The sequence below is a fragment of the Oryctolagus cuniculus genome, chromosome 11 (genome assembly GCF_051225735.1).
Source record: "Oryctolagus cuniculus isolate XC-2025 breed Fujian yellow rabbit chromosome 11, ASM5122573v1, whole genome shotgun sequence".
Classification (NCBI taxonomy): Eukaryota; Metazoa; Chordata; class Mammalia; order Lagomorpha; family Leporidae; genus Oryctolagus; species Oryctolagus cuniculus.
The window spans coordinates 62,007,499-62,022,930 of NC_142877.1; positions in this window are offsets into that span (position 1 = coordinate 62,007,499).

Consider the following 15,432-nt stretch of genomic DNA (forward strand, 5'->3'; position numbering starts at 1 on the left):
TATTTCAAAAAAAAACAAAAAGTGAAGATAAAAATATAATTTTGAAGGTAATTATATTTGAAGATAAAGAATATAACTTGAATTTAGGCTATGATAAGGGAAAGTCATGTACATTAACACTGAAGCAACCACTGAAAAAGCTAGTAACCCAACAAAGGTTGTAAATTAAATGCATAAATAAACCAAAAGAATACAGGAAATGAAGAAAACTAGAATGAAGGAAATATAAGATAAATAGAAAGCAAATGGCAATATAACAGATTCAAATTCGATTTTGTCAGTGATCACATTAAATGCCAATTCTCTAACCACACCACTTAATAAATCTGCATTGACTTATCTAAGTATTGCCTATAAGACATTCTCTTTAAATATGAAGTGAAGATTGAATTAAAATAAAATAGTGGGCAAATATGTCATATTAACATTAGTCAAAAGACGCTTGGAAAAATTATTAATATCAGACAAAGAAAGTAAATTTCATAATGATATGTGAATCAATCAATCCAGATGATGTAACTATTCTAAACATACATACATTTAATAAAACACATAAAACAAAAACTGATAGTATTGTGAAAATACTTCCATATTTATAATTATGGAAGAAAATGTCAAAACTCTTTTCTCAAAAATTCCTATAGTGAGTAGTCACAGAAATCAGTAGGAATAGGCCAGCGCCGCGGCTCACTAGGCTAATCCTCCGCCTGTGGCACCGGCACACTGGGTTCTAGTCCCGGTCAGGGCGCCGGATTCTGTCCCGGTTGCCCCTCTTCCAGGCCAGCTCTCTGCTGTGGCCAGGGAGTGCAGTGGAGGATGGCCCAAGTGCTTGGGCCCTGCACCCGCATGTGAGACCAGGATAAGCACCTGGCTCCTGCCTTCAGATCGGCGTGATGCGCCAGCCGCAGCACGCCGGCCGCAGCGGCCATTGGAGGGTGAACCAACGGCAAAGGAAGACCTTTCTCTCTGTCTCTCTCTCTCTCACTGTCCACTCTGCCTGTCAAAAAAATAAATAAATAAATAAATAAAATAAAAAGAAAGAAAGAAAGAAAGAAATCAGTAGGAATATAAAAGACTTAAATAATATCGTCGACCAGCTTTACCTACTTGGTATTTGTTGAATGCTCCACCCAAGAAAAAGTGAAATACACATCTGTTAGAAGAGCATTCAGAATACTTACCAAGTAAGACAATATTCTATACCATAAAACAAAATTCAATAAATATAAAGGCTACCATAAAATAATCAAACATATACCTACCATATGACATAGCAATTACACTCTTATGTATTTAACCAAGAGAAATAGAAGTAATTCCATGCAAAGTAATCGTTTATCTCTCGGTGGTTGCTGGAAGCAAACCAAATGTCATCAATTAGTGAACAGATAAATTGTAGTAGAGCCATAAAATTGAATACTTTTCAGCAATAATTAATGAATCACTGACACAAAAAAATGGGTAAATATCAAAATAATTGTGCTGAAGGAAGTAAACCAGACAAAAAGAGCACACATATATGATTCCAATTACATAAAATTCTAGAAAATTCCAACTAACTTATAACAACATAAATCAGATCAGTGATGGAGATGATATAGATGTCCAAGGAAACTTTTGAGTGGTATTAACATATGTTTATTTTTTGATTATCCTATGGTTGTACATATGTCAAAACGTTGAATTATAAACTTTACATATATGTGGTTTATGGAATGGAATGTCGATTGTAACCTCAGTGAAGCCATTTTAGTAAAATAATTATGTGTGTGGCTTTTAGGAAAATACATTTAAGGTATTTGAAATATACACATAAAAACCTAAAGTGTGTTGTGGTTAATAAAAATGGACAACAGAAACTAGGCTCATTTATTTTTCTACTGTTGCTCTTCACGAACTTATCCAGAAGAAAGAAAACTATTGGCAAGATTTTTGTCATGATACCTATAAAATATTCCCTGGGGGTAATTCAAACTTACAGGAATAAGCTTTCATTTAAGCCTCTAGTGCTTTGTAAATGAATTGAATTTAATTTTTTAAAGATTTATTATTTACTTGAAAGGCAGAGTTACAGAGAAAGGAGGAGAGAGAGAGAGAGACAGAGAGAGAGAGAGAATCTCCCATATGCTGGTTCACTCCCCAAATAACCTCAATGACTTGGGTAGGGTCAGGTCTCCCACATGGGTGCAGGGGCACAAGCACTGGGCCATCTTCTGCTGCTTTCCCAGGCGCATTAGCAGGGAGCTGTATCAGAAGTGGAACAGCTGGGTCTTGAACCAGCATCCATAGGGGATGCCAGCTTTGCAGGCAGAGGCTTAATCTGCAAAGCCACAATGCTGGCAACAGCCTCTAGTGCTTTTAGGACAGTTCATTTAATGATTCCTTAGCTACACAGAAGAATAAATACTCCTGCCGAAATTTACAACCAAGTTCATGCCACAAGAAGGAAACTTGATTGCCACCACCACCAAAAAAAAACCCTCTTTTTTTTTTTTTTTTTTTTTTGGCAGGCAGAGTGGATAGTGAGAGAGAGACAGAGAGAAAGGTCTTCCTTTTGCCATTGGTTCACCCTTCAGTGGCCGCCACGGCTGGCGTGCTGCGGCCAGTGCACAGCGCTGATCCAAAGGCAGGAGCCAGGTACTTCTCCTGGTCTCCCATGGGGTGCAGGGCCCAAGCACTTGGGCCATCCTCCACTGCCTTCCCGGGCCACAGCAGAGAGCTGGCCTGGAAGAGGGGCAACCGGGACAGAATCCGGCGCCCCAACCGGGACTAGAACCTGGTGTGCCGGCACCGCTGGGTGGAGGATTAGCCTAGTGAGCCACAGTGCCGGCCCATTTTTTGTTTTCATTAACCCTACTAAAATCACAAATACATCTCAATTTAGTACAACTCTATATTTACATGAGTTACATACACATTAACAGTATTTAATTTTTTTCATTAACTCCTGCATCAAATTACTTTTGCTTTGGAACTAGATATAAATTTTGCATTTCTTATAAATAATTGAATAGAGGTTTTCTTTCCTTAGAATACAAATGCACTTTTATTTTAACAAGCTTGTTAACTTTTCCTTCTTTAGCTTTCATGGTGCTAAATCTCTTAGTTCTGTAATAGAATGAAAATTGGACAAAATAGATATTCATTTTAGCCATAAGTAAAACAGCCCATTTTTTACCTTCTGTATTTTATTTGTTATTTTTTTCACATGTTTTTGTTGTTTGAAAGGCCAACAGACAGAGAACAAACTTCCATCCACTGTTTCACACACCAAATGCCTACAACAGCCAGCGTTGGGCCTGGCCAAAGCCAGAGCCAGGAATGGCAGGAACCCACTCCTTCATCCATCATCCACTGATTCTCAGGATGTGCATTAGAAGGAAGCTTGATTGGACGGGGAGTAGTCAGGACTTGAACGAGGCACTTTGATAGGTAATGCAGACACCCCAAGCTGCAATTTAAGCCTCTGTGCCAAAAGCTCACCCTCATGCTTTGGTACTCGGTATATTACCTAAAATATCTAGATCTAAATGAAATTTTTATCATGTCATAAAAGTTCCAGTTTTCCTTTTGCCAGATCTACAAGAATCAATCCCATTACATAGCTGCAGGAAGAATGAATGCAAGGGAGGTGACAGAGTGGGAACGAGAGCTTCTGAAGGCACTCACGTCACCTTCATAGGCAAAATGTTCCTTCACAGAAAGCAATAATAATAATAATTGTGAGGATGTGTCATTTAACTGTAACTCAACAACTTCAAAACATTTCTGTGTACTCTATCTTATGTCCAGAGGATTTCATGTGTGCGGAGTTATCAAGTATCAAATGTTGACATGACATTTGACAGACCAGTCATTGTACAGAGAAACTCGGGGTGGTCATGAGCCTAGCGCTTAGCAGATAAGACACCCGGGCTCCACATTGGGCTGCCCTGATTTGATACTGGCTCCACTCCTGGCTCCAGCTTCTCTCTTTCTCTCTTTCTTTCTCTCTTTCTCATTTGTATTTATTTATTTGAGAGGTAGAGTTACAGTGAGAGGCAGAGACAGAGAGAAAGGTCTTCCCTCTGCTGCTTCACTCCCCAAATGGCCACAACGGCTGGAGCTGCACCGATCTGAAGCCAGGAGCCAGGTGCTTCTTCCGGGTCTCCCATGTGGGTGCAGGGTCCCAAGTACTTGGACCATCTTTTACTGCTTTCCCAGGCCATAGCAGAGAGCTGGATTGGAAGAGGAGCAGCCAGAACTAGAACCGGTGCTCATATGAGATGCTGGCGCCGCAGCACTGTGCCATGGCACCAGTTCTCACCACCTCCCCCCCCAGTTTCCTTTTAACAGAGTCTGGTACAATGTGAATTAATGCTATAACTAGTACTCAAACAGTACTTTACACTTTATGTTTCTGTGTGGGTGCAAACTGTTGAAATCTTTACTTAATATATACTAAATTGATCTTCTGTATATAAAGATAATTGAAAATGAATCTTGATGTGAATGGGATGGGAGAGGGAGCAGGAGATAGGATGGTTGCGGGTGGGAGGGAGGTTATGGGCGGGGGGGAAGGCCACTGTAATCCAAAAGCTGTACTTTGCAAATTTATATTTATTAAATAAAAGTTAAAAACAACTGAATCTGAAAAAAAAATACAGAGCCTGGGGCAGGCAGGATGGCTCAAATAGTTGGTTTCCTCCTATTCACATGGAGAAAACTGGTTGATTTCCCAGTCCTGGGTTTAGTCTGGCCAAGGCCTCACCTTTGTGGACCTCTGGCGAGTGAACCACCAGATAGCAGCCCTCTATCTCTCTCTTTGCTTCTCAAATAATTTTCAAAACCCAATTAGTAGGTAGAGTAGTAGGCAAGTGAAATGATATACAGATAATGGTACTAGGGAATACAAAATTGATACATTCCTTTTAAAGAGTATACTAGGTCACAAAGAGTTAATTTTCCATATGATGCTTTAGCACTTTAAACTCATATGAATCAGTTATTTCCTTTCCAAAAACTAGACTGCTCTTGATAGTAAAAATATATTATTAGTCAAAGCAATTTAATAGTTATAGTGTATCAAAGTCTTAATTAAATGTTAAATCCTAAAAGATTGTGATCGATTTTAAAATATGTTAAAGTATTTTTAATTCATACAATGCATCATAAATATCTTAGAATATTAAAACAATTACATCTTGAGAGGTAGACAATTTTATTAAGATAATAAAAATAAGAAAATATTCTTTCACTCAGAGCATAGCATTTATTTTCTGAGTTCTTATAATAAGGGTATTTTAATAATTTCCACATTTCATTTTTCACTGTAACATTTTGGATGAGAAAATTGGTCGTTTAATTTGGTCGAATAAAAATCTTATTTGAGAATTTGAAACACATTTATTTGATAAAGTAAAGGTCTCAGTATATGATATTTTTCTATGATGCCCCACTGACCTTTAGAAGAGATATGCTATTTTCTTTCTCATGTCTTATCTGATCTCAAAAAGAGCACGAGAAAAAGACAAAAAGCCTTTGCACTCCGAATCTCAAGGTGACATTTAAGACTGATATCCAGGTACCAAAAGAAGATCTCAAAATTTATTCTTGTCCCGTGGGGATAAGCAAATCATTAATATAAGAAGGTATCAGGCCATTAAGTGCTCTAAACGTCAACAATAAAACTTTAAAATCAATGCAAACCCTGACAGGAAGTCAATAAGAAAACTGGAGGACAAAAGTGATGCACTTTGAACAGGTAAGTAGCTTCACGCTGTGAATGAGCCAAACCTTGGAGATTGATTTGTCAAGAAATCGAAATGTCAGGACGTTGAACCAGCCCAGTCTCAGTGATTATCACAACGCAGTACTTTCAGCGCCATTCACACACATTTACTAAAAAGATGTGCTATGGAAGATAACTAGCTCTTAACAAGAGCACCACTTTACGCGGAAACCAATAACCAGACTCAAATTCATAGTAACCCTAACTTTGACATAATACTTTAGAGTTCACAGCACATTTTATCAAATAATACTCCACACGGTCTAGGAGCAAAGAAATTCACAACTGAAAGACTATATTCACATTCTCCCTCTTGTGAACTTTTATTCCAATGTAGACATTGTTTGTATAGTTTACTAATAACACTGTTTCATATAAATACTAAAAAGTGAAGTTATTTGGTCATGAACCTTACTGTTATACTGCAGAGTCCATGGGGGAACAGTTATAGCTAATTTTCATATACCTTTGTGCATTTGAAGCCTAATATGAAGATCTTAACACTCGCTGATATTCACTAAGCACTTTTTTATGAGCCATACATGTACTAATTTAATATACTATTGCTAAGCACATTTTACAGATGAGGAAACTGAGGCACAGAGATATACAAAGTGACTAAGATTCCACAGTTCCCAAATGTCGGAACTAGAATTCTGGGGCCAGCGCTGTGGCGCAGCGGGTTAACGCTCTGGGCTGAAGCACCGGCATCCCACATGGGTGCCGGTTCTAGTCCTTGCTACTCCTCTTCTGATCCAGCTCTGCTGTGGCCTGGGAAAGCAGTGGAAGATGGCCCAAGTCCTTGGGCCCCTGCACCCACGTGGGAGACCTGAAGGAAGCTCCTGGCTCCTGGCTTCAGACTGGTGCAGCTCTGGCCATTGCAGCCATCTGGGGAGTGAACCATCAGATGGAAGGCCCCTCTCTCTCTATCTGCCTCTGCTCTCTCTGTGTAACTCTGATTTTCAAATAAATAAATAAATCTTTAAAAAAAAAAAAACTAGAATTCTGACCCCAGTAGCTGTGGTCATATATGTCATTTGTGTACTATTTTAATATAAATACTATCATTCATAGCTCTCTGCATATATATGTAATTTGAATAATCATGACAATTGCCATATGCACATAGTGAAAAGCAAAGTCAGAGGCAAATAGGATCTCTAAAAAATATCAACCTTTACATAGCAGAAAAAATCTGATGCTTGTATTCATAACTAACTATTTCAAACGTCTGTGATTGGAAAAGTTGTTCAGTGGGCATTTTTTTTTCTTTTCTTAAAGGACCCCTACAGAATATGTCCTTTCATTGATTACACAGGATCAGTTCATTGAAATGACACAAAGATTCTCAGGGGGGTAGTCATATAAGCCTTTATTAAATGTTAAGTGGCTGTGGGCATTGGTGCAGTGTTTTAAGATGCCTGTATCCCACACTGGAGTGTCTCTGTTTGAGTCCCGGATTGGCTCCCGGTTCCAGCTACCTGCTAGTCTAGACCTTTGGCTCAAGCTGCCACTTCCATGGGAGACTGACATTGAGCTCCTGGCTCCCAGTTTCTGCCTGTCTCAGTTCTGGCCATTGTGGTATCTGTAAAGTGAACCAGCAGATAGGAGATTCATTCTCATTCATTCCCTCTCTCTCTGTCTCTGCCTCTCTCTCCCTTTCTCTCTCTCTCCCTCACCTTCCCTCTCTCTCTCTCTTCCTGAAGAAAGAAAGAAAAAATAAGTGAAGGTATACTAAGAGAAAGAAAGAAAAAAGAGACTACAGGCAATCCATGAGGGGCTTTAGGGCCCAGGGTGCTATCAGTCACATAGAATACATTTTATTTTCAGATTATGAACAATGATAATGTGCACAAAGTCTGTTGATTTTGAAGGAGCCCAGGCAAAAATTTATAGCAAGGTCTTTTATATCCTGTTATGTAAATAAAGGCAGGCTGTGTAACCAGTTAAACCAGGTATAACACATCAAGCAAAACATTTTATACAATGTGGGAAAGCTTGTACCAGGTGTCTCCAAGGAAGTTCAAATTTTAACATCACGTAATAAATCACTAATTAATGTATCTCAGCATCTTGACCACGTTTATATTTTAATTTACAGACATCACCATGAAGCTCTCTTTGTCTAGCTGTAAGAGAATCTCATCCAAGACAGCACTCATGACTGAGTGAGGCAATTTATTGACCAGGAACTTGTTAGTACCGGTGCACTTTCTGAACATTTAGATAAAGCTTTCTGTTTCTCCCTTTACAGCCCCATATCCTGTTAGGATTGTACCAGCCCCCAGTGTACGCAGTGGTAGCAAATTAAGAGTTTGATATTTAATACAGATTAAAAAAATAAACAACAAAATGAAAAACGATCCCCCCAATTACAAATTTATGGATGAAAAAGATAAAACCTATAAAAAAAGATGAAAAGTGAGAACACTGGCACACTGGCAATAACAACCTTGTTTGGGGTTGGGAGATGCAACTTTAGTGCCCCCTTTCTTCGCTTCTTCTTCTTCTTTTTTTTTTTTTTTTTTTTTTTTTTTTTTTTGGACAGGCAGAGTTAGTGAGAGAGAGAGACAGAGAGAGAAAGGTCTTCCTTCTGTTGGTTCACCCACAAACGGCCACTACAGCTGGTGTGCTGCACCTATCCCAAGCCAGGAGCCAGATGCTTCCTCCTGGTCTCCCATGTGGGTGCAGGGCCCAAGCACTTGGGCCATCCTCTACTACCTTCCCGGGCCACAGCAGAGAGCTGGACTGGAAGAGGAGCAACTGGGACTAGAACCCTGGGTACAGGCAGAGGATTAGCCTAGCAAGCTGTGGCACTGGCCTCCTCACTCTTTAGTGGATGAAATCAAAGGACTAGAAGATGGAGACATCAGTAGGAATCAACAATGACTTGGACAACTCATTTGAGCAAACTGAAAACAGAATTCTCACTTGGTGCTCAACAATGTATAATGCATGACCCTGATTTGATTGGTACACACCTAAACCACAAAGGGCAGCTTAGAAGGGTAGCTGATCCTGGATGGGTAAGAGGTGTTGTGGGTCAGAACATTGTAATTGGTCACTTATTTTCCTCCCCTGTAAGTAGCCAACCACTTTGCTATCACCGCAATCTCTACATCATGATGTTGGCTACATGTTGCAAAGTGACTTCTACCTTAGATATTTATTGTTGCTATGGTAACATTTTATGAATCTAATAAATATTATAATATAGTATTATTTTTAAAGTAAATGCTTATAAAGCAAAATTCAAAGACAATGAATTTTTTCCTCTTATCTTCAGCATTGTGTGACTATATAATTATTCAAATCTATTGATCAAGCAGGTGGGGTTGATGGAGGTGGCAGAACTATGTGAGTAGGTGGTATATATGGAGAAACTTAGAATGTAGTCACAGAAATTTTTTTTTGAATTCTCAAAATAAGGTAGTTTTAATGCCATCTAATAAAAAAGAACATGAAACATCAGAAGGTGTAAATGATTCACCCAACATGACAGATCCAGAACAGAATCTCTGGTTCTCTGACTGCAAGTGAACTGTCACTACTCTAGCGCCATCATCACCTCCAGCCTCCATTCCCTCAACCAAGCTCCTTGTCTTTAAGTTTTGCCTCCCTTTAATCATATCTCCAATACAGCCTGATCTCAATATGCAAACACAGAGCTGTGTCATTCTTTTGCTTTTATGTCTTACCAATGAACTCAGGTTAAGCTTCAAGATCATCCCACAAGCCCTGTGTCGTCTGCCCTCTGCCTGCCTCTCCTGTGTGATCACCATGCTCCAGCCATGCTGATATCTTTCAATTCTCTAAAGTCTTTCTGGCCTGTCAAGGCTTTTGCACAAGCTCATCCCTGTACCCATGACCCAGTCCCTATCCCCTTCACTTCAACTAGGGTTGCTGTAGGGCCTCCCAGGCAGTCACAAGAGAAGCCGAGTCCCCAAACTTCAATGAGGTGGGAATGGGTGGACTCTATCATGCATCATCAGTACCCACATCTGACCTAAATAAACCCACAGAACCCAGCCTTCACCCTGGGGAGAAACAACATATACAGTGATAGGGGGTGAGGGAACAGCAGTGTTGGGGCTCTCTGTGGAGCAAGCACCCAATGGTCCACAAAAAGGGGGCTGAGGAAGTCTGGGGAGGATTATAAATCTGATTCAATGTACTACAATATCAATCATTCTGCAATATCATCATCTTTCTCACATCATAGGTGGCTCTACAACCCAAAACATACGAACCATTTTCCTAATTCTGTGTGATCCTATTGGACATTGGTATGGAAGAAAAACAGGAGGATGATTTACCAAGTACTTTGTTAAAATTTAGTTTGCCTGTTTTCCCATTCTATATTTTTATATGTTCCTCATTTACAAGGATGATACAGGGAGATGACAATTCCTTCCTGTTCCAATTTGTCCCTATTATCTGTTCTGAGAGTCAGTGGTTTCTAGGAGATTTCACACCTGGGATAGAAGTAGGGGATTCTATTCTAGCTCCAGTTGTCACTAAAAACCCCAATAATTCTAGCCCTCAATTGTTCTCAAGAGCTAGGTGCTGACCTTATAAAACTCCTCAGCTGCATGGAAAGCCAAGACACTCTGGGGGAAAAAAAAAAACCTAAATGAAAGATCTCTGTGAGTGAGATCCCAGTGGAAAGAACGGGTCACCAAAGAAGGAGGTACCCTTCTCTGAAGGGAGGAGAGAACTTCCACAGAAATTTTAAAAAACAGTGAAGTATATAGTCATATTGACATCTCTATTTTTACTTATAATGCAATATTTATACTTCTTATATTTTCTAATGAAGTTATTACATTTCTTAAAGTGAGCTGAGTGTGTTCAAATCAAGGCTCATACTGACCAGGACAGGTAGAAAAGATCAACAAAATGTCGTTAATTCTATAAAATGTCCATACTCCCAATCATAACAAACATGAAACAGCAGGACATCAAATTACTTTCTCCATCTTGTAGCCACACATGGTTAGCTTGTGAAAAAGTATGAATACTGAGAATGCTTGGGGAATGTGCAGAAATGAGACTTCTAGAGCAGTGCCTCTAATCATTGTGCTAGATCTTTAACTTTCATCGTTCATGCTGATATCTTCTTGGTAAGTAAATCACTATTTTTTTCATCTGGAGGAAACTTACCTTTGTCCATTGTTCCAGCTGTTAAGAGTGTACATATTTCAATTCAAATGCAAATTGTTCAAGTCTTATATGTGCTTTTACATATAAGTTTGACAATGCTTAACAATAAAAAAGTGGACTACCAAATTCTTATCTTTTAGCAAGAATTAACAAGTTTACCAACTTGCAACACAAATGCATTTTATATTTCATTAGTTCACTCTTCAATCTTTGACTTTTTATAGGATAATAATAGCTCTGCAGAAAGGTGTTACTATTTCTCAGCAGGAAAAGCTAATCATTTGCTGAAAACTGACAGTGTGAACAGAATAGGTATTCATGTTCATTAAACAAAACCAAGGTTCTGTGTGACCTCTAAGCTAATTGCAGCACACATGCTTCAAAATGATTAAAGATCATTTTCTCATTTATGAAACTATCTCTTAGCCCAATACAAGTATAGCAGGTAAATGTTAGCAAAACTAAAGGTGGCATTTTGTTAAATACATTCTTTTTTTAAAAAAGATTTGTTAAATATTTCAAAGGCAGAGTGACAGAGGGAGGGAAACAAAGAGAGTCATCTTTCAGTTTCTGGTTCATTTTCCAGATGGTAGCAACAGAAAGGACTGGGCCAGGCCAAAGTCAGGAGCTGGAAATTTTATCTGGGCCCCAAAGTACTTGGGGTCATCATCCACTGCCTTCCTAAGTGCATTAGCAGGAAGCTGGATCAGAAATGGAACAATTAAGACTTGAACAGGAGCTCCAATATGAGATGTTGGCTGGTTTCAAAGTAACAGTTTGACCACTGCACCACAACACCAGCCCCCTCAGAGTATATTTTAATAAGAATGGAGTTATGGGATTTCTAGCCTAGTTAGACTGTAGTATATTTACTTCTCACATTGAATTCAAGGATCCATAACTTACTTGTTTACATTTTACTATATTCAGCTTGAGTAGCACACACCTTTCTGGGAGAAAAGCCAGCACGAAGTACTGGCAACTGACATCCTGCCCTTGACCATCCAAGGAACTCAGTACTTACATAACACACAATGGATACCCAGCAGGTTTCCATTCCAAAGAAGTGAAGAGTATGTCATTTTGTCAGCCAATGACTGCAACACCTGCCTTTGCCTCTGGTCATCACACAACCCTAGAGTAGAAAACCAGTTCTCAGGATCAGCACTGTGGCATAGTAGGCTGGACCTCTGCTTGCGGTCCTGGCATCCCATGTGGGCACTGGTTCGTGTCCCAGATGCATCTCTTCTGATACAGCTCTCTGCTTGTGGCCTGGGAAATCAGTGGAAGATGGCCCCAATGCTTGGGCCCCTGCACTGGTGTGGGAGGCTCTGTGGCGCAGTAGGTTAATCCTCTGCCTGTGGAGCCAGCATCCCATATAGGTGCCAGTTCTAGTCCTGGCTGCTCCTCTTCCAATCCAGCTCTCTTCTATAGCCTGGGAAAGCAGTAGAAGATGGCCCAAATCCTTGGGCCCCTGCACCCATGTGGGAGACTCAGAGGAAGCTCCTGGCTCCTGGCTCTGGATCGGCACAACTCCGGCTGTTGTGGCCATTTGGGGAGTGAACCAGTGGACGGAAGACATTTCTCTCTGTCTCTCCCTCTCTCTGTAACTCTGCCTCTCAAATAAATAAATGAAAATCTTTAAAAAGAAAAGAAAACCAGTTCTCTTCCCTCTCTCCAGTGATGCTTGCTTGCACTGTAGCGAGGTCTTCTCAGCTTCATCCTAAGTGGTTCTTCTCTGGAGGATACTTTAAAAGTTGTTTTTTGTTTGTTTGTTTGTTTTTGACAGGCAGAGTGGACAGTGAGAGAGAGAGACAGGGAGAAAGGTCTTCCTTTGCCGTTGGTTCACCCTCCAACGGCCGCCGCGGCTGGAGCACCGCACTGATCCAATGGCAGGAGCCAGGTACTTATCCTGGTCTCCCATGGGGTGCAGGGCCCAAGGACTTGGACCATCCTCCACTGCACTCCCGGGCCACAGCAGAGAGCTGGCCTGGAAGAGGGGCAACCGGGACAGAATCCAGCACCCCAACCGGGTCTAGAACCCGGTGTGCCGGCGCTGCAAGGTGGAGGATTAGCCTATTGAGCCGCAGCGCCGGCCTCTGGATACTTTAAAAAGTATAGTCTCTCCTTTTTTGCTTTGTTCATCCCAGGCTGACCTGACAGTTATTTTCCACTGAGGTTCCACTGCCCGAGAGATTCTCTAGTCATAGGAATTGCAGCCTGACCCAACATTCAACCATAGTTCCTCTTACCAGATAAATCACTAAAGGTTCATCCTTCTTTTCAACCCCTGAAACACATTCTCCTCTCCTTTCTCCAACAGTAAATTGTTCACAGGGAAAGTAACTTTCCTTGATAGAAAGGAAGATCCAGGCCTTGATATAAGGAAATTTCGATGCCTTCACCTTGAACTCAAGCAAGGGGCAGTTCTCAAATATTCAGACAATAAATTAATACCAAATACTTAATACTGTAATTCCTTGTGAGAGACATGCTATAGGCATAGGAAGTTAGGTTAGAAAATAAGATTTTTAACAATAACATGGTCGATGTAGCTGGAGCGAAGTGTGCAAGCAGGAAGTTAAGGCAAATCCTGCAGAACAATGCAGATGTTTAGAGCCTGATCATCTCTAGGAAGCAGTGTTGAGATTTCACATGGGGCTTTAGAGCAGAGGCATGCTATGATCTCATGCTTTAAGAAGAGAACTTCAAATTATTATTGCAAAATACTTCAGACATATGAAACGATGTACAAAGAATTACACAATGCTTATTTCACACACTTGTTCAAGAAGTAAACTTGAGGGGCCAGCATGGTGGCACCATGGTTTAAGCTGCTGCATGAGACACCGGCATCCCATACTGGAGTGCTGGTTTGAATCCTAGCTACTCTCTTTCCAATCCAGCTTCCTGCCAATGTGCCTGGGAAGGCAGTGGAGAACAGCCCAAGTACTTGGGCCCCTGCCATGTGGGAGACAAAGATGGAGTTCTTGACTCGTGCCTTTAGCTTGGCTCATAGCTGGCTGTGGCATTTTAAAAGTGAAGAAGCGAAAGGAAGACACCTCTCTCTCTCTCTCTGTCTCTCTCTGTCTCTCTCTCTGTCTCTCTCTCTTCCCCTCTCACTCTCCCCGTGTCACTCTGCTTTTCAAATAAGTAAATATTTTTTTAAAAAAGAAAAGAAACCTGAACTGTATCGTTGAAGTCATCTGTGTATGTTTTCTTGTTTATATCATTCCCTATCTCATTCTTCTCACACATAGGTAACTGTTATCCTGAATTTGATGGTTGTGATGTCTCTTTATACTATCAGAGCATAATAAATACTGTTCATGCAGCACAATACTATACATATTATTCTGCATTTTCTCATGTCACTCAACAATCTTCCGCATTGATACAGGTGGCTCTGGGTCACTCTTTTTTGCTGCCATACTTTAATCCATATATATATATATATATATACACACACACTAAAATTTATTAACCCTTTCTTCCATGAATACTAGTCAGTAATTCTATGAATATTTTATATATCTCATGCATTGTATGAGTTTTTTATTAATGCTCAACAACTTATCACAAACTTAACAACTTAACAACATAAATCATCTTACAGTTCTTTATGAGCGACATGTGATATGGACCTCACCAGGCTAAACTCAAAGGACTGATAGGACTGCGTCTTTTCTTGAAGCTTCCATTAGAATTCCTTTCCTTCACCTATAAGACACCATATCTCTTGGCTTGTGGTTCCCCTTCCTCCAGCTTCAAAGTCAGCAACAACAGATTGAGTATTTTCTGTCCTGCCATCTTTCTGATTCTCTAGCTTCTGTCTCTCTGTTTTACTTCTACGTATTCCTGCAACTACACTGGGCCCAGGTACACACTCCAGGCTAAGGGCTCACATTTGGTTTAGCAGAGGATTCATGTGATTCTCACATCCCACGTCCCAGTGCCTGAGTTCAAGTCCTGGCCCTGCTCCCGATTTCAGCTTCCTGATGATGTGCACCTGGGAAGCAGCAGGAGGCGGCTCAACAGACTGGATCCCTGCCACCCACATGGCAAGCTGCACTGAGTTCCTGGACTCCAGTTTTGGCCCAGCTACATATGTAGAAAACATTAGGCAAATGAGTCAGCAGATGGGAGCTCTTTCCTCCTTCTTTCTGCCTCTCAATAAATAAATAATAAATTTAAAGAATGTAAAAAATATTAGTTATTCAGCCACATTAATTCCATTTTCAAATTCAATTCCTTTTTCTAAGGAAACCTGATATTTCACAGTGCCCCAAAGTTAGAAAATGGGAACTTAGGGGGTCATCATTCTAACTGCTACAAGCATACTTAAGCTGTTTTTGAGGAGTTAGAGTTAGAAAATCAGTAACCATGATAGCCATTGCTAAACCGCTTTTCAGCAGAGATACTGCTTCATATCATTATCAATATTATCAGACTTTATTACTTGCCTGTCTATTATGTGTAAAATGGGATCTCCTCGTGGT